At 36.7% G+C, this 26,954-nt stretch overlaps 1 long non-coding RNA gene across 1 annotated transcript in view; it reads right to left on the reverse strand.

Annotated features, from left to right (window-relative positions):
* Positions 1–44: 44 nt before the first annotated feature.
* The window catches only part of LOC136875587 (uncharacterized), a 39,157-nt gene continuing 12,247 nt past the window's right edge, over positions 45–26,954 (reverse strand). Inside the window, exons 2-3 of the long non-coding RNA XR_011018411.1 lie at positions 5,436–5,543; positions 45–861 (exon numbers count right to left, since the gene is read on the reverse strand). This is a non-coding gene — a long non-coding RNA (uncharacterized lncRNA). The remainder of the gene's footprint in view (positions 862–5,435; positions 5,544–26,954) is intronic.

The raw sequence follows: 26,954 nt of genomic DNA on the forward strand, positions 1-26,954 counted from the left end.
AAACGGCAGTGTGTTGTGAAGGAGTTCAATTTATTTTAATCAGGTTTTTACACTATACAGATATATTTTGTACAATAATTCTATGTTTTTGACAGCAGTTTTAGATCAATGAGACATAAGAAAATTAGCACAAAGCTTCAAAACATTTAACTAATTAATCACACAAATCATTAACAAACTAATTAACCTACATTTGACATAATTAACCACCAAGATATGTAACCATGTTTATTTCCTATCCAATATAATCTTTCAGTTTTAATTACAATATTCAGAAAATAAAAGGTATTTAAATCAAAGGTCTCAAACAAGAGCTGAGGCAGAATATGACACAAAAATGAGACCACAATGACTCAGGCTAGCAAAAAAGTAGTGCTACAGTTAAGTTACTAGCTGGACAAATTGAAACTAACACCCTTCAGAAAGACCAAGACAAAGTCCATGCAAGAAATGCTACAACTTCCCAGCTGAACTATCTCTTGACAGATACACACTTGCAAATGTAATATTCAATTATATACCAAGATTGAAACTGCAGTAAGAAAAAATAAAAGCACAACTTCATGTTAAATCAAGATACAAAAACATTTTTAGAATTTCCTACAAATATCTTCAATAAGAACACTTCAGCAAAAGGAACTTTTAGAACCAGTTCATAATCTTGCCCAAGAACAGTCAGGGCAATTACTGAAGCACTCAACACAAAGATATTGGCTGAAAATCTGTTAAAAGCCTGAAGACAAGCAAAAAGAACAAACATTTCTTGGCTATTTAATACACTGCAGTAAAGAGTCTTCCAGTTAAGCACTTCTGTTCAATAGTGGTGATTTGATGCAGAAAGAAAACCCATGTCAGTTTTTCCTACAAAGAGAAAAAAAACAATTTTAATTGTATGTTACAGCATAGGCATTATAAATATAAAGAATATTTATACAAAACACACACACACACACACTCTCTCTCTCTCTCTCTCTCTCTCTCTCTCTCTAACACAAAGGCAAGCAAATGAGAGGTCAGTATGGGAAGGAGCAACAGAAATAAGACAAGGACAAGCAAAAAGAATCTCAATTTCATGCACTGCTATCTTCATATAGATAGGCTCTCCTCATCAATCCCAGTTCTTCTCAGCCCTTGACAAGCTAGTTTCTGCTTTTCAGCTTCATCAGGAGGGTAGGTATCAACACTCGAGGGGCCATCGACAGATCTTTTAGTCTTCATGTGGAACTAAGTACAGAAAAAAGAGAAGAAACATTAGAAAGAAATACAGGTATTAAAAGAATATGAACACAGGACAAACACGAGGAGAAAGGGGTCCCAGTGAGATAATATGCAGGGGAATATGAATGTGTATACCAGTGTACAAAAAATTGACCAGCTGCAGAATAATTTTACACATTGTCAAAAAAGGATATCCATAAAGAGTGGGCAGCCACTGGCCAAAGAGATGATACTTTAAATCATGCCACCTGCAGAATATGTTCATTCTGTTTCAAAAAATGAGGATTTTGAAGGAAAGCAATATTCTGCACTTACCAATTTTTGTGCACTCTACCAAACAACCTCTGTAGTTGTAAAAGTGAAAGTTGTACACAGCCTGTTATTAGAGGCATTATAGCAGTCAGTTCATGCTACCCAACATTTCAAGGTTAATATTGGACTGGGCTGGGCACTTAAGAGGAATACATATAACTGTATCCAATGTGCCTCAGCAGCTCAGGTGTCAGAAGTGCCTTTTACATTGTATATAGGTTCTAACCAAACTCCCAGTTTAGTACTGTTACAGGCAATGTGGTTGCAGTCATGGCTGTCCTTATAGCAATGTAGCAAGGGCAAGTATTTGTACTTAACAACCCATGGGCTAATGTTAGACTAATCTGGACTAAGGGAGGCAGGAAAGCAACACAAGAAAAGAATATTTAGAAAAGACCCATTTTCCTTCCACAAAATGAAGAGGAAACTAACAAGGCATAACAAACAGGCATGCAATTCTAATACTTTATCCACATGCTCCAGGGCTTCCAGAATTCTTGATTCTTTACAGCATGGAGTCCAATTTGCAGAAACAGTCAATTGAGAGAGATCTTCCTAGACTTCAAGAACTTTATCCCACAACTATCCTTCATTTTGTCACCCATACATTGAGATTTTCAGATTCAGTGACTAGACCACTCTAGAACTGATCTCAGACTGCCTCTGAAACCACACCTGAAAGATTTTAATGATTTACTTTATGGGACACTGACAGGTCTTATGGTGAAGATGAGATACGAAACAGGAGCCTGCTTGGAAGTGTTATCAGTTTGTTTTATGCTATGTTTCTTTTTTCATATTGACTACATTTTATTTTTCTAATTGTCACCTTCATTACTTTTCTGCTACACAATATTCTGATACAATTGATATTTCTATAAGACTTCAAAAATAAGTATTTTATATATTTGATTTTTGTCATGTTTTATTTCTTACAATCAAGATTCTTTTTAATAGACTAAATGTGATATTTTCTCTAAATCCTTTTCTACAAACTTTATATACTTTTCAAGACTGAAGTAGGCCCAAAAGTGCCAAAACATTTTTCGTAATTAACATTTATGTATTGACTAAGTTGGATTTTAAATTTACATATTTCTGTACTGTAAAATCAATATTGTGAGATTCTTAAATTGCAATCAAGGTCATTGAAAATACGTGCTGTCCGTATAGCTTTTGGATGTACTACACGTCAGGTCTTCCTGAATAAAGATCTAAGAGAATATGTACAAAATTGATTGTGTATCCAGCAGTTGTCATCTCCACTCTACTCTATGGATGTCCATCTTCATAACTGAAATGGAGAACTTTAACCAATCAGCCACCCCACCACAGTCGCTCGCTTGATGGTACCGGGTATGCTAAACCTCTTGTAACTTTTTTCGACATTTTCAAAAGAGTTTTTAAAATTTTTAAGAGTTGCGCGCTACTACTATGCCAGTGTGTTTTTGTGATTACTACTACCAACCTATGAAGTTTGAACAAAATCAGTGATTCAGACGTCATGACCTCCCCTTGTCAGATAAATTTTAAACATCAAAAGGTATAATTACCAGTGGCATATGCTGGGATCAAGTCGTGGGTTACCCCGTTCTGATAGTTTAGTGAACATCAAGTCTTATGAGTTAGAAGTCACTGGAGTAGCCTGGTGTTGTCAAGGCTGTTTCACAAGCTACTGCCCTGGACTCTGCTTCTGCTCAACACCTGATCAGTGGAAATGGTAGTCCAAGGTTTAGCAAATTAAAACCCAGCTTTGTGGCTAAATAGATATAATGCTTGCCTTTGGTCCAATGACCACAGTTCAATTCTTGGAACTATCTACCTTGTACTCTTAATTCCCCTGGCTTGGGGACTGGATATGTATGACATCTTCACAATTCATTTCATCCTCATTAAGTCTCCAAACCTTTCCAGAAGCTAAGCACTATATTATTATTATAATATCATCATCATCATTAATATTATTATTACTACATTAAAATGTAGAATTTTGCAGCATTACCAGCAGTCGTACCCATCATTCACACGTTTATTAGCTTTCTCGGTAGATTTATGGTGGTGTCTGACCAATGATCATGGGTTTGATTCTAAACAACCTGAAAGATTGCATTTCATTGTAGCAGATTTACCTATGAAAAAGTTATTACACCTATAACAGCAGCCCTGCAGTGTCTCACTAGAAGGATGCAGAAGTAGACAGGAGTGAAATACCAGCACTTGTCTATAACTCAGAAGTATGAGGTCAGAAAGTCTATACGATGGAGAATGCATGGTTGTCAATAGTGTCCATTCCGAGGCTTTCAGAGAACTGAGTCTTTGAGCTATCTCTGTTATGGTGAACCGACAGAACGAAGCCTTTCACATCTATCCCCTTGGTCCCCATATTTATCAGACATTCAGCAACAAGCTGAGCAGGGCAAGTCTAGGGGCGACTTGACAGCGTGCTTGGGCTGCAATATCAGTCTCCGATGCCTTGCACTCGGAAAGGCGAGAGATTTTCTCACTGCTTTAAATTTTGTAAATTGAACAATGTGTCGGATTCTTACATTATAATGTGCTTCAGATTCCCATCATTCTCATTTGAGGTTTGGGCTTCCCCGATAGCCTTGGTAGCCCTCAGTATACACCACTGGTAACTACATTCCTAACAACAGTTCTACAAAGGGCAAAGATAAACAGTGTAGAAGCCACCATCATGGGTCACAACTCTTATACTGGGCATATACAGCACAAAAAAAAGGACACTCAAAAAATTCTGTATAGTAAAATCAGTACAAGCAGGAAACCCCATATTTCCCCTCTGAAGCACTATGAAGATCAGATTAAGAAGACCTTCAGGAGCACTGACAATCTAAATACTTGGTGTATCATTGTATAAGGCCACCCAACTATTGCAGCTACTGTTGCACAATTTGAGCATGTACAGAGAGGAAGTAAACAAAATGTCAAAAGGCATAACACCAGGCTCCAGTACAATGCCATCAAAGGCATCTGCAACCCTGAATTTAAATGTTGCAGGAATCTCAGGAGAGATTTGAATACTCTGATACAAGTCTCAGCCAACCATAATTTGTGTTTAATTTAAGAAATTAAAATTGAATATTCTTGAAGCAAAGAGTGATAATTTATTGCAGAGCTGACCTTTGCAGTGGCCTCATGTTTGCTTCAAAAGTTGCGCTGTGATGTTCCAGTCCGAGCAGCGTGAAGTCACTCAGAGTGAAATACCATCCAAAGACAGGTTTGTTAAGCTCAATCTATATATATTGAAATGTTTTGGTTCTTTCCATTTGTCTAATATTCTCCACAATTACAATGTGTATTGTATATTAGATCTTGAATTTAGAACTCCTTTAAGATTAACCAACATTATAGGAAATTCCAGCAAACAAATTAAAACAAATTTTAATCAGTTATCATAATCTTGCTTTTACAGCAGGACAAACCTAATTCCCTTTTTTTAAGGAAGCCATTCTTTTTCAGAGCCAACTCTGCTAAAATAAATTCCAAGATTTTCCAGTCTGAACATATACTACACCTATCATCCTGTTACTAATGTATTATTTTACTGGTATGTCATGTTCTCAGTTATATTTTGTTTTTCAGCAGACCAGAAAAACTAGAAAGTCATAAAAATCTAATTCTACTCTAATTAAAGATACATCCCATTACAATGATGCAGACCGACTTTCATTAAATAAAGAATTTGGTCACAGACAAGTCCTAAACAGAACATGGTTATGTTTATGATCTTTTGCTTGTGGTTTAATGATGCACTAAGTCTTGTAGGTTTTCGGTAATGAAAACAAGGAAGCAGCTGTGGCCTTAAGGTAGAGCACTTGTCCCTGTAAGAAAATGGGAAATCACAGGAAACCATCTTCAGAGCTGTCAGAGAGGTTCAAACCCACCACTTTCCAAATGCAGGTTCAGTTTTGTGGCCAGTACAAAGCAGCCAACTCGTTATTTATGTGGACTGAAGGGTATGCATGAACACCAACTGCGAGATTTAACAGCATCTGTAGACAAAAAATACAAATACTTGTCACCAATACTATTCAAACTAATCATTCTTTTATTATTTTTGCTAGTGGCTTTACGTCGCACCTACACAGATAGGTCTTATGGCAACAATGGGATAGGAAAGGCCTAGGAGTTCGATGGAAGCAGCTGTGGCCTTAAGATACAGCCCCAGCATTTGCCTAGTGTGAAAATGGAAAACCATGGAAAACCATCTTCAGGGCTGCCGACAGTGGGATTTGAACCCCCTATCTCCCGGATGCAATCTCATAGCCGCACACCGCTGTCCGCACGGCCAACTCGCCCAGTACAAATCATTCTAGCAATCTCACAAATAACGTGAGGCCTTTTAATTAGACAGAGTAAAAAACAAATGTTTTGATAAACATACTATAAAGCAAAAGCAAAGCAAAGTCACCTCCGTACAGGCCATGAAGGCCCTTGGAGGAGTGGAAGGTAAAGGCTGAGTGAAGCTCAGAGCCATATGCACCTCCGGAAGTGGAAATCTCGTTTCTTAAATTTTACGACTTCCTGACGGGGATTCAAACCCACGTCCTTCCGGGCGAACAGAGCACGCCTTTACTGCCTCGGCCAGGCAGCCCCTAAACATACTATAGATCTTGCAAAATTTCAAATGTCTTTAAAAGAACAATCGTGGCAGGTTACATCCTCTGTCCATTTTTTAGCTGGACATCTGGTATGCACTTCCTCTGGGCTGGTATCTTATGATTTACTGATTCTCACCCTTCCCATTCTGTTGACGTGATTCTTCCAATTTGTTGAAACTCATCCCTGCAGGTTTGAGTAACTCCAGATCAGCTTGTCTTGTGGTGCTTTATTTTAGTCAACATTGCTAAATTAAAATGGTTAAAATGTGGGAAATACCTGTGTAAAGGGAACAGTGGTATCCCATACCCTGCAGATAGCAAAATTTTAAGGCTGTGGAAAAACCGAACTTAATAATTCAAACAGGAAACAATTTGTTGATTACAGTGAAAGAGGGCGAGACATTTTCACCACTTTGGTTTCTGCAGTAGAAGTATTTGCTGGATCTACGGATATAATTAATTTTTTCTTTACAATCTTAAAATTGCATGCATGATAATGTTTAAAAGTAAGTTTTAAGTACTACACTTTAAATCTATATCTGGCCCAGTAGTTTAAGCATAAAAAAAAAAGCAGTGGTGTATGTTTCTGGAGAACAACCATACCTTACAACAAAACATTGTCAAAACAAATCTATAAATTAAGAAAATTATCCACTGCTTTAAAATAAATTTGTGACTTCTCTGAACGTTCTTAACTGCATCGTACAAATACATAGTGGGATGGGGATTGTACTATCATGGCAATAACATATCCTGTTGATATAACAGAAGGCTATACTGGATTTGAATGTTCAGTCTGTTACAATTACCTGCACTGGCAACTTAAACACTGGGGTCTTGTGCTATTCTTGGATGAATCCGGTATTCATTTTATTGTTCAGATTGTCATCTGAATCTGGAGAAGACTTGGGAGAGATCATCCACCGGCTGTACAATTTACCATTGCTTATAGTACAGTGGATACATTGCTAAAAGAGCCAAAATGCTGCACTGTTTGATTGGAATGTGCCATTTTCTTCGGTTGATGCCTTAAGGCAACTTTCGAGATAGGGAGCCACTTGAAAATCCACATAGAACACCAAAATGGTGGCCATTAAAGATGGCACACTAAATTTTTTGTATCTCTGCTCCTAATCAGACTTAAATTTTCTTTTTCATTTAAAAGCTCTTGTGTAGAGAAAACTTCTTGTCCCTATACATTTATCTCTACACCTTAATGGTTCTTTACAATTTTCAAAAAGCTGAAAATTTCACTTTCCTCACAAATTTCACACGTAAGCTTTTAATTGTGCTCAGTACCCCTTTCTTTCCCCACAAAAAAGGCTTATGTATATGGGGGTGCCATATATGTTACACAATACTTACTTTCATAAACAGCAATGTTAATTATTTTGAAAACATTACTTACGGAAACATTTACAATAAAAAAAAAATTTAATACTAAGAAATATTCATGTACCGGTAAATTAAACAATTCTATACAGCTCTTAAGACTGTAGATCACACAATCATTCAGTTCATTCCTGGAATAAAATTACTGTATTATGGCATTGAATCAATAAAATATGATCTTGAAATTGTGAAACAAATTTAAGAATCAAATAAACACATCTTGTATTTATTGCTGCATTTTTGACCCACAGTGTAGTTCATACAAAGTAGCATGCATGGAACCTTGGACTTTGAACAGGAGCATTTTGTACAGCATCCATAGCTACTACGCTCAACCAATTCTCTACAGGCTGCCATAATAGAAAGAAAAGACTAGACCAGTGTCCAGTCCCCAGCAACCATGGTCCATCCCCACCCTTCTGGTTCTGAAATGTTGTCCATCATTGAACACCCACAACACAAAATTGTATGCCTGGTGTGCTGAACAAGGATAATGCTGCCTTACTGCCTCTTGTTAGGGAGGGGGAGAAGACTTGATAGACAGTTTTTGAAGTGAAAATAAGCTTTCTTACATCTTTTCTGTCAGTACAGATGTGGTCTAGCCATTCTTGCTCCATTTTCCACTCAGATCCAAATTTTGAAAGACATTTCAAAAGATGTGGTTTTGTTTGCTTTTGGCACAGGTTGCTCATTTGAGGGCAATGTTACAGGCTTGACAACAGTAGCTATCAGGAAGCTCTGGCACTTTATTACCGTGATCAATAATTATGGCCTCAGCTACTATGTGCAGACATTTCAATTTGATGCCATCTGGCTGTCTGCTCATCAATTTTGATGTTCCGTTTTACTCTAGGCCTACTCTGTAGCAGAGTAAACCGAGACTCTTGAGCGTCTAAGGCTGAGACCGAATGAATTTTGTTGGGTTGACACCAAATGTGTCACCAGAGATCTGTTACATGCAAATATCGTACGACATGGAGGGTCGAATGGACTTATCCACCCTTCAAAAATCTGACTACCTCTGTCGGGATTGAAGCCGCTATCTACCACAAATGCTTGTGACAATTTTACGAGGTTCACTGACCTCTCTTTATACAGGAATTTGGAAGACAAATTTCTGCTCCAAAGAAAGATTATTCTGAAGTTGTGTTGCTGTAATTATCAGTATTGTTGTATGCACCGTTCACGAAATGACCATTAAGCAAGTTTGAGGGGCAAATGACACCTCAAGCTCAGAATCTCCAAGTAAGCAAGAGTTGCTGTTATCTCCTTAATTCTGTTTGGTGATGAGATGGCCTCTTTCATGCATGCCTTCAATTATTGTCTTATTTTGTGTTCTTCCAAATACAGACAGACCCAGGTATAATGGAACAGGTGGTTCATGACTTTTGTGATGAACAATGTTGCCTTTCAGAATGCTTTCACTATGGTTTAAAATTATTAATTCACTGATAGTCAAAGCAGGCTGAGTTGCTCTGGCTGTAGTCTCCGCTGAAGTGAAACCACGAAGTAAATAACACTAGTGCCAGAAGTAGTTCTGAAGGAATGCTTGCAGTTTGTTGATCATTCAGGTGACCATGAAAGTGGTTTTTTCTGCAATATTACCTTTCTAATTTGTTTAATGAAACTTTTGCATGCAACAGCAAAGTTTTCAGAATGAACATTTTGAAAAATATTACCATTATTTCAGCACAGGAAGAAAGCTCTGCCTGAAGGTTGAGCTCTGAGTTGTGGGAAGTGATTACAAATTCTCTCACCTAGATGGGTAGTGAGTGTATTTGGAAGTTTTCACCCATGCCTAGATGATTTGCTAGACTGTATAGTTTTAAGATGAGGCATTTGGAACACATTCTCAGCGTTTCCAGATTCAGAGGCTTAGATTTTCTCTCGTGAAGCAACGGAAGCAAAGCCCATACTTTTGCAGATAGAGCAGACATCTTCCTCTTTTACTCCGTTCAATGCTCTCAATTTGTCAGATCTCTATGGCACCGAGTGGTATTTTGCTTCTTGGGCAACTAAATTGCCACCCTCAAGGAGTGCTTCATCAGTAATTTTGGCATCTCTTTAGACTTAAGTCTTTCAGAGAAGTAACCTTACAATAAAGGTTTTTGAGCAGTTGCTTTTCTTATTGCATATAAAACTTATTTCATCTTTCATTTGAATATATTATGTTGTACATTCCCCAGACCATTTTTTCATTTGGTTCTGTTGAAGTCTAGACCGCCTTCAGATGACATTGCGCAAGGATGATGAATGTTTCGAGTTTCTTTGCCCTGTCAAGTTTTGTTTCATTTAACTTAAGGGTGAACTTTTTGTGCCACTTGGCTTTCTTTTTTTCTGAAATGTTTCTTCTATTCCCTCTCTCATTTAATTTTTTAAAATCCAAACCATAGGGCACTCCACCTAGATTCTGAAATTCCATTAGATGTTCTAAAAGCATTCTGTAGCCAACACCAACAAGTAATTCAGCAGTGTGTGTGGCAGGGCAAATCAAGTCTTCATCACTAGAATTTTGACATAACATTATCCAGTCTGTGGCACTAGGAGAATTAATGTGTCATTTGCAGACACCTTGAAGCCATTTTTATTAAGTTCAGGAATGTTCAATTTGAAATGAAGAAGGTTCATTGTTTAAAATGAGCAAACCTTCATAATGGAATGAAAAATTTAGGAGAAGGGCAAAAATCATCAAATTACAAAAAAGAAAACCTGAATTTAAAAAAAAATGTTTCCTTTTCACAAGAGCTTTAAAAAAACCTAAATTCTGACCCTTAGGAGCCAAGATACAAAATTCAATGTGCCAATACTGCAGCTAATGATGCCATCTTTAATGTTTGCCATTTTGTGTTCTACACGGATTTTCAAGTGGCTCCCTATCTGGAAAGATGCCTTTTGGCATCAACTATATCCACAGAAAGTGGCATATACCAATCAAAAAGTGCAGCTTTATTTGGTGTACTTGCTGTACTATCATGGAGGTGGATCTTATGGTGTGGGCGGGCAAAAGTCTTAACATTAAAACCACTGCTAATTTACAATGGATCCTTAACTGCTCAACAGTACACAGACAAGATCTTAGAGCCAAATTTGATTAGGCATGCAAGGACATTTTGAGAAAACTATTTCATGATAATCCTAACACACATGACAACATCAGCGATTCCTAAAAGCATCCTTACGTCCCAACTCTGACAAATTAGAGCAATGCAATCAAGCAAGGAATCCACCACCCAAAAACACAAGATTGATGTCTATTCAGAAACAGTGTCTATAGGCACATTTATAATTGACAATTGGAACTGTCTTTGCCCTCACTTTCTGGATAAACGTGCCTGTTAATTGTTGTGCCTTTATTAATCTCTTCTGAAGTGTTCTTGAAGTAAAAAGGACTAATTACAATACTCACGGTCACGTAATGTTATCGTGTATGTTCTTGGTATAGCCAAAGTTGCTCTGGAAGAAGACATCTTTATCACAAAACATTCCCTGAAAAACATTTGAACAAAATGCATCAAATTGTGTTGATCAGTTACCAGACTTACATTTTTACCCCATAAACGATTGGAATGGAGAATTGAATGCTGGGGCTAAGGAACAGCATTTTTTTTCTGTTACCAGACAAAACAATAGTCAGGGCTGAGAAAGAAATCAATTGACTCAACATTAGCCTGCCAATGTTTTCTGGACTATCGAGTGTTGATAGAGCATTCTATTTTGTGTGCATTTTAGTTGTTGGAAGTTATTCATCTTTTTCAGTATAGGAGGCAGGAGAAAGTTTCTATTTGTCAGTGGCCAAATCTATCCTGTATAGCCGAAGTTACCCCATTTTACAGTACGAAATAGGTCTTTATAACACCTCTTTGCTCATGGAGTTTTTTAATTTCATACTATACCTCTTATGCTGTGGTAAAATCTTCCTGCCATTTGCACCCTGCTACTGATATCTTTTGTTATAGCCCACCTTGAGATACTACATATCCCAAGGACTCAAGGGTGAGAGCTACTTTCAGAGGCTCCTTTAACTTTATTAAGACTCTTCCAGTCCTCTGTCTCCTTGTCACCACTATTGTTTACTGTTGTCTTATTTTCATGACCTGGTCTTCTATTAACCCTGCACCATTAACAATTTGTCTGTGGGACCTTCCCTGCATCTTAACCTTTTATGTCTAACTAGCATATGTACCAGTGCTTCGCTACAATATTCCACATTGTATACAGATTTCTATGTAAATTGCTGTACATGCAGTGAGTAAGATTATATTAAATTGCATCTCTCTTAGTGTTATCCATGAAACACCACTGGGAAGACCGCATATGTTGCTTGCGATGTAAGGTGCTCTTTGGGAAGTTGATGAAAATGACAGGCAATGTTTCCTACTGTAATTCACAATCTAGTATGGGAGTTTATACCATAATGGCAGATTCACTTGCCTACTGCCATTTGTAATGAAAACTCATCGCCATCGACAGGCCCCTTTTCCTAATGCCAGTGAGGATCAAGTTGGTGTTTTGATCAGGGGTTCTGATTATAATTGAGAAATGCAGCTCTAAAGATAAAAATGAAGTGGATGTATTGTAAAAATGAAATGTTCCTCAAATTAAGATTATGTGTTACAGATTTAAGAAAGTGGTAACAGGAGAAATTTACGTGCAATTCTTGCACAAGATGACTTATGGTGTTATTACTTAAGCCTGAAAAGGCAAGGCAGAGGCAAGAAATTGAAGCAGAAAAGAAGTAGAAGAGAAGTACAGTGAAAATTATAGTAAATTCAAGAAAAAACCTTATGGTGTGAAATAATGGGCTACACTACGTACTGTTGAAATATTAACAACCACCCTTAGAGATATTCAAATAAGATTATAACCTCCAACGGTATTCCACAAATATCTCGCAGAATGGCAGCTTGACATCTTGTCTTCTATCCAAGAAACAGCCATGAGTTTACAGCCATGACAAAAATGGCATTATGTTACTTCCCTGCTGGCAGGAAGTATCAAGAAATATAAATAAATTATTGTCTGTTACTCAATGCAGAGTATGAAACACACAGAAAATAGAAATTTTCTCCATCATTTGAAGATTAAGCAAAATTATGTACATAAGTTGTTTAAAATAAGGGAAGTTTCACATACTGTCTTCAGATTTTAGAGAATAAATAGTATGAGACAAAACTGAAAAAACCTGTTCTGGTTTTTGGATAAAACCCAAGTCTATTCAGTGGTTTTTTAAAATTATTTGCATATCTAAACCTGCTCCTGGATGAGTATACTCTAAATATGAAGTTTGGTCAAGAGCTATCCAGCCATTTTGCTGTGATGGGACAGTGATGGGGATGGACATGCAAACAGACAAAAGCTAAAACTGATACGGTCTTGAATCAACTTAAAACTGATAAATGTCTGAAAAATTGACAAAATAGAGTAAATTACAGATGGTGGACCCCTACAACTTTATATAGATTTAATTTTCGTGTTACGGAGCTGCTGTCGTCTGAGGAACGAATGGTTAGTAATAACATTACAGTATGGACTGTAAAAGGAAGACCCAACACTTCCTTCTATGCATTTCTTTCTATATCAGCTTGTCCCTTGTCATTGGTTACATAATATACTGCCACAATATTCTGAGGAAAGGAGAAAAACCAGTCTCACAAGTGACCTATGCATAGCAGACGAGTGATTTGATTTCACTTCACCTTCAGTGTCAGTTTATGCAGACAACTTTATTACAGCCATGACGAGCAATGCTAGGTAAAATACTCCAAATAAATGCAAAAATATGCAAGTCTGAACAAGAGCAACCTCATGGGAAGAAAATATGTCTTTTCTCCTTCAAAGTTGCATGTTCAGATCTTTTGCACTGCTCGCAGTGTCACCACGATCAAATACCTGAGTAGTGTTTAAGAAATTTAGGTACCGAACTTAAAAGCAAAGACACACTTAAAAGTAGGATACAAATGCACTTGTCAACCGAGCTGATAAAACATCACTGAGTTTGATGCTGATTGACTTTTTGGAGAAAATGCAGTGATAGACTGAACCCAGAACAGAGTGAACGTATTGAAATTGATGTTTTCTTAGTGTATTGGTTACAATGGAGGAATGTGGTGACCAACAATCTAACAAATGCTTTCCATGTAGTATAATGACTTAGGACTTCAAGAATGGAAAAGTGTGCTTGTACATGTGTATTTCTAAGTTATGGTTTACCTTTATTACGTGCATAAAGTCCCATACACGAATGATTAAGTGATAATATTGGTCATGGGAGGAGAGGTTAGTGATTAAGGGTAAATTCACTAGCCATTTAACTGAACTTGTACTGTATGATCACTCACCCCATATCAATCAGTAACACACAAGCTCTAGTATTAGAGCAAGAGAATACTTCACTTCAAAACCAATCTGTCATCCAAATCCTCCTCTGCTTTTGCATTTCCTGTACAATGCCTGGATCATTTATACTATCATCTCTGCAACTTGTTTATTTCTCAATGCTCTTTCTTTGGGGTCCCTTTGTATACCTTCTGGATACCTAAAGCAAATACAGTGGAGACAATACGCGACACTTACGGATTTAGCCTTGCTAAAATGGGAGACAATTCGACGGTGGCGCTTCTAGTGATTTGACCTGAAAAAAATTGCGTTAAATTCAAATATCAATGGAAATTATACGGAAATGGATAAGTAAATTACGTCTAGAAAGAAAGTGTTATTGAGATATTAACTTCGAAGTTGCTAAAGCAATTCTGGATAAATGAATGAAGAATTATTTAAAAGGTTATTATTCAAAGACTGAAATTAGACATAAACAAGGTGTGAAATGGACTGCTGTGAAATGGCTTGACCTTTCATTTATGCATTACTTTTTTTAGCTTTAGCATTCCTGCCTGAACTCTTACGGTTGGATTTGTCTTTCTCATTTAAAAACATTGTATAATCACATTAAGATACTTGTCAAAAATATCGGCACATTCCTTACACACATGATGCAATGAATTAACATTTAATAGCTGGACAATCTATAAAATCCCGGCTTTAATCTGAGAAGAGGGATAAAAGAAAGAAAAGTATGAAAATGTTGTCGATAGTGATGCTTTGAGGAATGTTTACGTACAATTAGAGTAAAAATGTAACATACCCTTGGCTGTATAGTCTAGGATTTTTAAAGTCGCTGGCCTGGAAATGTTCTGAACAGATCTTATAATTCTTATATAAGCGTAACGTCCCTTCTTTCTTGTACACCTTATCCAAATCACTTTTGTGACATTTCAAAACCCTAGGTGTACAACAACACATCGGTATTGAAGGTTAACTGCTGCACTATACAATAAAATATGTGCATTATATTTTAAGCCAGTTAAAATATGGGTCGAGCGGGTCAGAAGATTATGAAGTACTATAAAAATCTCGTCACTGGAAGAATATATATGCAAACACAATATTACTTACATTTTATTGTCATGAGGGAACGTGAAGAATGACCGCGCATTCTTCTCTACTTCATAGTTACTGCAGCCAAACACTGCACATACCTTTCCCCTCATGTTGAGGAGATATCAAGGAATGACACACGCTACTATTTAATTATGTCAACTCACTGAAAATGCATAAATAACACCAAAAACTTCACATAAAAAACACGTGCTCTTATGACAAGTTTTCAGGTCTACTCGCTAGAGAGAGCTCCAATAGCTGTCCCTCGATATCTCTCTCAGTATCGCGTATTGTCTCTACTGTATTTGCCTAAAGTTGTCGCTACATCCTTGCACTCAACTTTCCACCAACTCTCTTCTTGTCAACATCAAACCTATTGTCAATATAGCCCTTCAGAAACTAAGCTACTATTCCAGTTCTATTAATTTCATCAACCCATCTTCCAAGACCTGCTCATGTATTTTGGCAAGTTTTGAGGCCGAACTTCTCAAATCACTAAAAATCAAAATCATGAACATTGACAAATCAACTGAATTTCATAAATCTAGAATTGAAGTTAATTTCAAAGCACACACCCATAAAAACTAAACCCACATCAGCTCAATGTCTCAATCACAGCTGTTATAGTTAAGAAACAATCAACAAATTTCAGACATCTGTTTAAGCTTATGCAGCTTTTGGCACCCCCACTCAATGGATATCCAACACTTTTTGCACTATTCCATTAAAACAAGCTGTAAAAAGCAACATATCATTGACAAAATCTGTAACCTAGGCAAAAAACAAACTAAACCAGAAGAACCACTATTACAACAAACTAACTTCCACCCTAGAATAATTAATAGATCAAACAACCTTTTCTAACAAGGAAACTTGCTAGAAAAAAGGTTTCACGTTCAACTGCTATGGACGTCTCACTCAAAAAACAAATCACCGATGTAGAAATTGTTTGCGGAAACATCTGTACCAAAAAAGGAAACAATAGAAAACTGGTCATCAGTGAAGCCCTAAAAATAATTATACATTCAAATTCTGTTAAACAATCAAATTGCACAACTCAGTATTCTGCATTATAAACTTAATAACATAAGAAACTACAACCTGATAGTCTCAAAAAGCAGATAAATGGAATACAACAGCCATATTGGAAAAAGACTTTAGTATGGAGAGAAAAATTCAGCAAAAATGGAATTCAGGAGTTACAATGTGACCAAAAATTTTTTTAGAGAAAGCAAGCCATCAAGAAAACAGACATTCTCACAAGACAGAAAGCACTGCCCCACCAGAATAACCAAAACGCACATCACAAGAAAATGGCTTAAGAGAATTTAATGAAAATCAGTATATGTAAATTTGGGAAATGAGCCACTATGATCTAGGCTGTAAATAATTTTATTCAAGCCGATTGAAGTGGTAGTATAGGGGAAGGCCTAAAATTTAACATTGTTCCCCTAGAAGGTGTCATTGGACCCACATCTTAATGTTACAATGATAGCGTAAATTGTAGAAGATCCATTTTTGTTTTAAACATTCTACACTCCACACAAGTTAGGATTGATCATGTTCTAAATTTTTTAAGAAGTGTTTATCAATAATTTCCTCCCTTAACCATAACGTATTCTGTCCATATATTTTAGATGTTTTCTAGAGTGTGAATTTTAAGAAGTCATGTTAAAAAGGTTGTGAATTGTAAACAAAATCTTACAAGGATTGTTAAGGTCCAAGGCCAATGACTAAGGTTGAGTTAAGGCTGATGATGCCCCTATTGGAGGGTGGAACATGTACCTAGTAAGACAATATTATGTGAAAGTTTAAAAATAAGAATCTTGGTGTGTATTGAATAGGTGGTCTTATTAAATATTCTTGTAATATTCTTGATATTCAGTTTTACCATACTGACCATGATAAGAGTGATGATTATGATTTTTTAAAGAGGAAGTACAACTACGCAACCATCGTCTATATAACACTAATCAGCAAGAACAATGGAAGAGGTCCGACACTTCAAAAAATGAAGGTATCAGCCCAAGAAAGACAAGGGCCACAAAGGGTGTGAAAATTAAATACTCCCTAGACCTCCATACATAATACTGTTTGGGATCAGAAAAGAACAAGAGTTGACCAAGGGAGGTTGGATATGATAGAATAGGATTGATGAAAGTGAGGAGCCTGGCACAAGTGGAAGCAATGCCACAACTCTCTTAAGGGCCCCGTGGTCGCCAACCCACTCTCCCAAGTTCAGAGCTCGCTGGGGCCCATTTTAGTTGCCTCTTATAACAGGCAGGGGATACTGTGGATATTATTCTACAACCCCCACCTACAGAGGGACAACTATAAAGGAATTCATTAATTTAGACGTTTGTTGCTTAGTCCTTATCAACACTGACTTGGAAATATTGTTCAATAGTGTTAACTAGTGATTGTCATGATTGTCTTAAGGTGCAAAAACGCATGGTCGTTGGTCCATATTGACAAGGAAAATTAGAAACTTATCGAAAGGGAAGATTTTTTAAAAGGTTTTATTCTTAAAACAAAGGACTCCCTTTATATTAGATGCCTTAATATCATAACGTGACGAAAATGTGAAGGCCTACAGTATCGAAAGCTCAAAACTGATCAATAATATTACACTGACCATTATTTTTGTGTGATGTTTCTCCTCTCTTCTGCTGCCACTCATCTCCGATTGAATTACTGCTGTGTACCGAGTATAACAGCCTGCCTGAACATCAGAGGGAAGTTGGTGGGGAATTATGTAACCTTTAGCATGCCATTGTTCTGGTTTAAAAATTCTAATACTACTGATACATAGCGTTCATTCGATACCAGCTCTGAGGTGTTGATCGGAATGAGCAGTGTGCACACTTAATGGAATAATGGCAGCGGAATGTTCACAGCTGTCCGCAGCCTGGTCATTCCAGTTCTGGAACTTTGGACTGTTAGATCTGCGGCGTAGTACTGTTCGTTAAAAGTGGAAAAATGTGTGGAATTTTATTTACTTGAGTATTTCATTTGGTAATATTAATTTTAATCCCAGCATTCCTACTGATGTAATTGTAATGACCTATGCTGATTTCAGGTGGGAGGATGTAGAAAGTCAGGTGGAGTGTGCCTGCCATTACAGTAAAAACTGCCGAACTTGATTGTGACTGAGGCATGAGGGCCTGCCACTACAATGAAAATTCCCCAACCCAGTCTTCACATGAGAAAAGACAGTGACTTCCCTGTCGTGTTTCTGGAGTAATGTTAAGAGCTAAGCAATTTAATACAATTTTACCCACAATGTGTGCACTACTTAACCTAGAAATCTGTAGGCCATTTACAATGTAGAATTTCATAGCAAAGCATGGGTACCGGTACATCAGCTAGTCACTAAATAAGCTAAAATAACCAAGCACAAGAATGTTATCCTTTGACAATATCAAGATGCACAATGTAACAATACAAGAGTCAGAATTACAGAAAAATCTCAAATGCAACAATTTATTGAACAAAATAAACCACCTTAAACCAACACATGTTTGCATTCAGTGACAGTGTCAAAAGGGTTGATCATGGCTCAACTTATCAGTGTTCTATAGAGTGAAAAACTTGCAAGTTATATGGGGAATTAAGGAGGCTCCTTAATGTTTGCTGCATACTTCTCACCTGTTCTTAAATACTGGTACTTTCCCATTCATCACACACTTTATCTCTCAAAGCTACTCTGATTGCCTGTTCAGCTTCTTTCAAAGATCTCTTACCTCAGTCCGTCAAATCATGTATGTTTTATCACATCCTTTGCCTCTTCCATCCATTCAGAAGCATTTCTAAATTCATTATCTCTCTCTCTCTCTCTCTCTCTCTCTCTCTCTCTCTCTCTCTCTCTCTCTCTCCCCCCCCCCCCCACCCCCTTCCTCAATGAAGTTCCTTTTTATTTCTCACATTTTCCATTTCTCCCTCAGTTCTCCAAACATTTGTTTCTCTTCCGTCACTACCCATTGACCAAATGATAGAGTAATGAGATTTTATCACTTCCAGCTGACACATTGAATGCAATGATCATTTCCACAAAAGTGGTTAGTTAAAGGCCTGGGCCTTTTTCGCACAAGGTAGGAAACAGCTTTACAACAGGTCAATAGCTGTAACATCCCCCACAAAGCTGGCAAAAAGAACATTACAGCAACGAGAAACCTCTACGTCTGATCTACACATTGCGCATCCATGCTTAACATTCAATGTCTCGCCAAAAATGCTGCTAAGTTACAGACAAGTGACTTGCCAGTAGGACAACATGAAACTTAGATTTCTCAGAGATGAGAAATATAAAAATTGTGCCTATTAAACCAGAAAGGCAAAGTCATATATCAAGGGTTTCCAACTTGTGGATAAGAAATCAGGACAGGCTCACAACCGAGTGGAAAGATTCTCTCAGAATGACAGCACCATACCAGGCAGATCCAGAAACTAACCACTGCAGATTATGCAGTGCAATTGAAGCTTTGTCACACAAGTACGAAACACCTGACACCACCACCACCACATCCAGTCGTCCTTGGCCGATACACTTCGTGGAAAACAGTATCCAGTATATGAAGAGGTCCGTGGCTTCGTAGTTGACAATGGAACAAGACTAATCGACACAATCACCTTCAAACCTGGAAGCAAAAAAGGTTTCTTGATCCAACAATCAGATTTGAATCGCATGCACAACAGCCCACTGAAGTAGACGAGAAGGAAAAAAGAGGATATTCACCAATCAATCGCTATTACCTCAATGAGTACAATCTTTAGGACATAGGGTTCATGGATGTAAACGGTACTATTCCTAAACTCTGATCACCTACTTATGACTAGTGTGCTGAACGACACCATTGTGAGCTGGGGCATATATAGCTTGAAAGCCTCAGTATTGATTTTATATTTTATCTGCTTCTTTGCCACTAAGGATTATTTTCTCTACATTATTAGAATAACTTTTTATTCTATACTGTTTAGATTATGGTACTAAATTTATATTGTATGATATTCTTTGTCGGTATGGAAACCCCAGTCATTTGAGGAAGAATAATCTGCTCACGTTTTCCATGCTGTCTTGTTTCACTGCCTCTAACTTTGTTTCTTGTCAAATGTGCTCACTGTTACACTGCATTGGGCATCAAACACTTAACTCAAAAAATGCAATAATTTCAATATAGACTAAAGATGTATGGAGATAAAATATTTTGCCCATATGAACAAGTTGCAAAGTTGAACATGAGAATAACACCCTACAAAAATTATATTATGAAAACAAGTTGTTTGTTCATCCAACCCTTGTCCCATTTCTCTACAGGGTTGGAAATGAGGTGAAATGAATCTGTCATGGCTAGTTTTTATGACTGGATGCCCATCCTGATGTAAACCTCAGAGGAAACGATGTGATATGATAGTAGGGAGAGGGTGAAACCTGGTGCTGGCACAGACTACTACTGCTGAATAGCACCAGTGGGTCTGCAACCAAATATAGCATAACCAGAACTGCTTTAATAAGTTGCTCGTTTTTGGCAAATATGTAATTTTACACAGAAAAGAACCTTCAACCAGTTTCAGCAACCCTATTTGAGCTATTCTATCAATTGTCATGCAATTTTGAGCTTTTAACCAAATACTGTCCTTATTTTTACATGGCTTGATCAGGTAACTACTTCAGCATTCAAACCATGAGAAGAACTTCATTTCAAACATCTCCCATTCAATTCAGGGTGTAAAAAATATTGCAATCTATGATGTTATAAACAGATTTGATTTAAATGACATTTTCTTCAATTTTACATTTCTACTAATCATTTGATATTTTCAGATTTGTGTATGCTTCATTAACCCAGGAGTGGTAGCGCTGGGTATTTTGTGACCTTGCGCGCAAATTTAGTTTGTTTGATGGCATTTATTTTTAAGAGACTTTGGCTGCCACATACCTCTCCCCACATTCCTTGCCTTTTGTCTGAGGTCAGAGGCATTGTAGTGAAGGGTGTTCAGTCTTAGAAAAAGGGATTTCTAGCAGTGCAATAAAGTGTCTTGTTAGACCCTGCGCCACCAGTCCCGTTGGTCGGAAGTGTTGAGTGAACCTATTGACTTCTGTAATCATGTTAGAAATTTAGTCAATCCCTTGTTCCTGAAATGATTTGTGAAGAGTATGATGCAAGGGTATATGTCTTTTAGAGCCTGTGGAAGAGGAAGTTTTAGCGAGTGAAAATGAATTAGAAGTAATAGACTAACAGTGATGCTCGACAGAGCACTAACAAAGAATTAAATATTAGTGATGATGGTTTACTTATTTCTGAATGGTTTTGGACCACAGAAGGAAGGGATGTTACAAAATGGACAAACATTCCTCCTCCTAAAACTCGCATACTCGAACCCACAACAATGTCCCTCATTTGCTGCAAGTGAAACTCATAGCAAGAAGTGCATCATTGACTGAAGCAGCATTGAGCTCTTTTTTTCACGAATGATAACTATTTTGCCACAAGGGCAAATGTGTCATTTACAAAATTTTTCAGTATCAACAAAAAACTGATTTTTACTTATGTCAGTAAAGTAGAATTAATGTTCTATACAAATTTATGAAGCCTTATTTATTATTCATTTTCTAATAAAGATTTACCACTGAACCCTTTCATTTGTCACCTAAATGTAAAAAATGAATTTTTGGCATATTTGCCCTTTTGGTAAAGTAAAGTTTCCATACTTATCCTATTCGCCACTACGGTTGCCTTTTTGGCGGCATCTGAAAGTTATATGCAACTTTCCACTTGTACTGCTTTAGCTAGATCTGTGTTTATTTTGATACATTTGTACCGGTTTCAAGAATACGAGTATATCAAATGAAGGAATGATAAATGGGTATGATTTATTGAATCCCAAATCAATAATCAACTTTAATTTATTCCATTACTTAAATGTGTACAAGTGCTCTAATGGCTGCATGATAATGGGAAGGAGAACATTGAAATTGATTTCAAGTTCCTTTGGGTATTCATCTTATCAGTTTCCTCCAACTTGTCTTGAACATTTCCAGAATTCACCAGCTGTAGGTATTCCTGATGGTAAATTGGAAGGATAATGTTCATTAAGCATATCTTCTCTAGATCCTTGAATTTTTTCATAGGCAGAGGAAGTCTTGTAGGCCTTTGGAGCATCTGCTGCTTTTTCTTGTATCTTCCTTCTCACTGGCAGCATTTCTGCAATTGTCTTACCGTTTTCAAAAAATGTATGGGTGATATAAAGCCACTCTTCTCCCTTCAAAATTCTGACTGAACAGATGTCCTTAAAGGAAATTCGCTCCTTATTAACCGTCATTTCAGTATCAGCAGATTTGCTCTTCCAGTCTTCAAACTCATTATGGTTCAACACGTGACATACATATGTTCAAGGATTAGTTCTGGAATTCCTCATTATTGTTGACTATTCACTCTGAGCCCATATTGATATTTTATGGCAAGCTGCTTCAATAGAGGCATGCATTCAATCCACTGGCATGTATGTGTGGCTTGGAACAAGATACGTCAGTTTGATCACCTGTAATGTTGTGCATTTCTGCAACACTTGGCTGAGGATGTATATCACCTGCTTATTCTGTCCCAGACAAGAATCACAATATAAATTTAAGATACTTATTTCATTTCTCTCAACATCATGAATGTATTCCTTATGAATGGTGCAAACTTCCTTAACACCTCGTTTTCCATGGCATTCTCCCCAGAGATACGAAAAGCCACTTCTAGTTGAACTTTCATAAAAACAAATTGTGTACAGTGTACCTCCTACTGTAATACAACATGCTTTCTCCAATCAGTGTACTGAGTACCTTCTGTAGGTCAAATGAAGTAGTGAGAATACTGGAGTCTTCTGTATGTACCTTATGATCCTTTAGGAACCTCTCTTCTACATGTTGCTTTTCTTTAAGGTGGATATCCAAATCTGATCTTTGTTCTGCAGTTACACTTTTTCCTGGCACATTTGTTTTTCTTTCGACTGATAGCAGATATTGAAGGAAGTATTGAATATCATCTTAAACACTTTGATATTCACAGGATCAGTTGCCTGTTGCTTGAACTGTGTACACATTTGAAATATTTTTCATTGCCAGCTGGAAGGTACTTTCATACTGTACTGTTTCTGCAATAATATGAAGGTACTGCTGGCAACTCCATATTGAATTCCTTTACTCCTTTTACACTGTTATTCTTGCTTTTGTTATGTGGCTCATGGGGACCATGCATATCTGGCTTAGCAACAATTAAATCTGTTGAATTTTCGACAGTGTATTTATTCCAGTTTCCCACTCATCAACATTGCAGATAATGTGTGTGTCCAAGAAAACAGATGCAGTAAGAACTAAAACAATAACTTTAAACTCCTATTTCTATAGAATTCTGTGGACATTCACCCTTCTGGTGGCAAGCACTTCTCACATTCACCTTTCTAGATGCGAGATTTGCCTTTTTGATGAAAAACATTTATCACATTCACCCTTATAACTTCTAAGGGTCCTTTCCCACCGTTATTTCCAATACTAGACGTTCTCCCTTGTGCTAGTAGATGCATTTCAACCTACCAATATTAGAAATTGCATAAAGTGAAAAATCGCAAAAATTTGTCTCTTTGGCCTTGTGGCAAAGTACGGTCAATATGCTTCAACTCCTTGTGAACTGTATGAACCTGTAAACTGAAAAAGTGTGAAGAAATAGTTGTAAACAAGTAACTTATGATATGGATTGTCATGAAGAGGATAATTATTTTGCACCACCCAGGGTTGTACTGTAGAAATAGCATTACATAGTTAGCAGAATCTAAGCCTGTCAGCTAAATTATGCAAGATAATGTGTTTAATAAAGGTTACTCCCATGCATGACAAGTTTTTATTTCTATATGCTGAGAAGCTAATTAGTATTGGATATATACATTTATTTTTGATAAAATATGCTATTGAATTAATAAATCCAATACATCAATATATGATGAATAAAAATTAGTAATTTTGTTATTAGAGCTAGTTCAATCTTAGTGGTCAGAAAGTACCTCATGCCACCTCATGTTGCACCTGTCCAGAGTTAAGAAGTCACAGACTTACCAGTAACATCTGAGAAAGACTATCATACTTGTCAGCGAGTGATAGCCTATCATATCATGCTTCATTGTTTAGTAAGTAGGCCTACCTAAGATGCTTATTAAGGATCAATCTAAAGTCTGATTTAAAAATATTTTTGAATTGGGCTATTATATTGCAATTACTTTTGTGTTCCATTTTCAGTTGAAAATCACCCCATGAAATTTGTCAGTGGACTTAAAATTCACCGTTTATATTTCTCAGAAATGTCCAACTGGAGTTGCAGATGACCAAATGGATCTTTAAGATGAAACAAATACTAATTTTCATGGAATAAAAAGTTATGAAACAATAAGATCCCAAACCTGAATTTAAACATTACAAACTATTAAAAATAAAAGTTTAAATACAACTAACAAGAATATTAATGTGCAGACAAAATGTAGAGAGAATCCTACAGAACCATAAAGGATAGATGTTCTAGACCAGAGGTGCTCATGCTGGGCATTCTGTCCCATGGGCTTCCAGGGCTGTAAGTGGGCGCGCGTATGCTGTTCCACCGCAATGACATAGCTATGTCACAGGCCGTGAAGGTTGGGTGAAGTTCTCCCAGTCACTATCACTGCAGCGATATCCAAGTTTGAAATGGAGGCAGAAAATAATGAAAGGAACAGGGCAAAAATCCAAGTCGTTTTCAATTTACATTGTAAGAAATAAGTTATTTCTATTCATTGTAGTTTACGTATTTTGACCGGATATAATAAAGAGATAGACCTACAACCCAATCATTTTTATAGTGTAATAAATTACAATTTTCACTGTTATATTTTAAGGGGTGCTTTAGAAACTGTTTTAATATAATACAGAGTTAAGATGGGGCTTGTGGTTGTTTGGGATTAAATTATCTGTTAAAATCACCAACAATCCAATCATGCTTACTGGGAATAAAATCAATGAGGTCATTTGAAGACATTCTGTACCTCTTGTTGATGTACTTTGATAGTAAATATCAATGTCCTCACTCATGATGGAACTCCCTCTCGCCATTTAGAGGCTAGCCATTATCACCAGACGCCTGTTCAATCTTAAATACAATTTTTAGAAATTCAATGAACAGGGAAAGTTACACAACACTACAACACTGTGCAAAATCACTGTTGCACTGCATAATTATATTACTTTTTGCTTAATGAACAACAGGAATTTTACTTTTTTTAAAAGGAAAATTCTCTCATTTCCATCCAAGGAATTTTAAATCATAGCTTGTATGCTTAAACCCTGTCCTTTTGTAGATTATAACAATCATAACATGTCAGTTTTCTTTGAATAAATAAATATGAGAAAATAAAACTGACTTTATATCAAGCACAGTATAAATCAAACCAGAATATCTTGAAAAGGTAGGTTTTTTGTTGCAATTATAGTTTTATTAATGTAACCCACTCAGCTTTGTAATCACAATCGAATGTCAATGCTCCCTTGCTCTCCTGCAAAGTGTTTGCTCTCGCTTCACTGTAACGTATGCTTGTTACGTAAGCTGCCCACATTTACGTCAGGCCAGCCCGGCCGCACTGGACTAGCCTAAATGGGTGCCCAGCTGAGCACCTCTGTTTTTGACAGTTGAATGTTAATCCCAGCTTCTTGAGGAAGGAGTTTGTACCCTTACAGGAGGTGCAAGAGTACTATTATTATACTCTTAGTATTGCTGCCAACCGATTGATTTTAAAATAGGTTTTCAGTTCTGTCTAGAATCGTATATACTTACATCAGTAGTAATACCATAGGAAAAATTTGTACCCCTTCCGTCCTATTTGAGTATCAATGGGTACACACTGCTCCAAACTAATAGAATCTGTATTAATTTCACTCATCTGAAGCTTTGTCTACTACACAACCACAGTCACTTGCTATTTCATTCAGTTTGAAATGCACCAAATTGGCTAGTAAACAATTAAAAAAACAGAAAGGGAGGGTTGAACTGTTGTCAAAGAAAGGACATACTCATTTACTGGAGTCATCTACTGGAAGAAAAGCAGACTGCTTTCATAGATGAATATTTAAAGACAGCACAATTTTCATAGGTTAAATTCTATTTTTATTTTATGAATGCTTGAATTCCTAGTAGTATTAACTCCTCCCCAAATTAAATTCTCCATACACCATTTTAATTACTACTACTAGATATCCATCCACTGAGGATCCCGTCGTAAACATGTAACCAGTAATGCCTCTGTCAATGCAGTTAATACTTGCATTTCTTTTGAAAATTTGTTATCCATTTTTATCCATGTTGAGTTCAAGTTAATATACAATTTTGGAACAGCTTTAACAATTGCTTTAAATTCTTTATGAAATACATTTCATCACTATATAACAGACCCTTAACCCTAAGAATACAGTATGACCACAGGTTGAGTGGAGGAAAGGCCTTGCAGTTAAGGTTGATTCAAATGCCCTCAAATAGAACAAGAACAATTGGACGAACAAGTAGTTCAATTCCTGGGACACTTAGTGCTGGGAATGAGCAACAGGCTGATTTACTGTAAATATCCCATTTCTTAGATCAAATGTCTTAAAACTGGCTAACTTCGGCCACTTTTTCGTATAAATTTTAAATTAAAATTTGAAATATTCCTTCTAATTTTCTGAAGAATATAAGTCCTGTCATGTTCTTCATTTCTAAATATGAACATAATTCGAATTGTTATTCATTAACGAATTATGATTATCAAAAGAGTGGCCGGAGTTACCCCATGTTTTGGGGTAACTTCGCCCCGCCATAAAAATAACTTAAGAAATTAAGTTTTCTTCGATGTAGTGCTACTTCAGCCACTGTGAATGTTTTTAAAAACCTGAAAAATGCCTAGTATCAACAATTGCAAACAAATTAAAACAATTTGTGG

The sequence above is a fragment of the Anabrus simplex genome, chromosome 6 (assembly GCF_040414725.1).
Source record: "Anabrus simplex isolate iqAnaSimp1 chromosome 6, ASM4041472v1, whole genome shotgun sequence".
Lineage (NCBI taxonomy): Eukaryota > Metazoa > Arthropoda > Insecta > Orthoptera > Tettigoniidae > Anabrus > Anabrus simplex.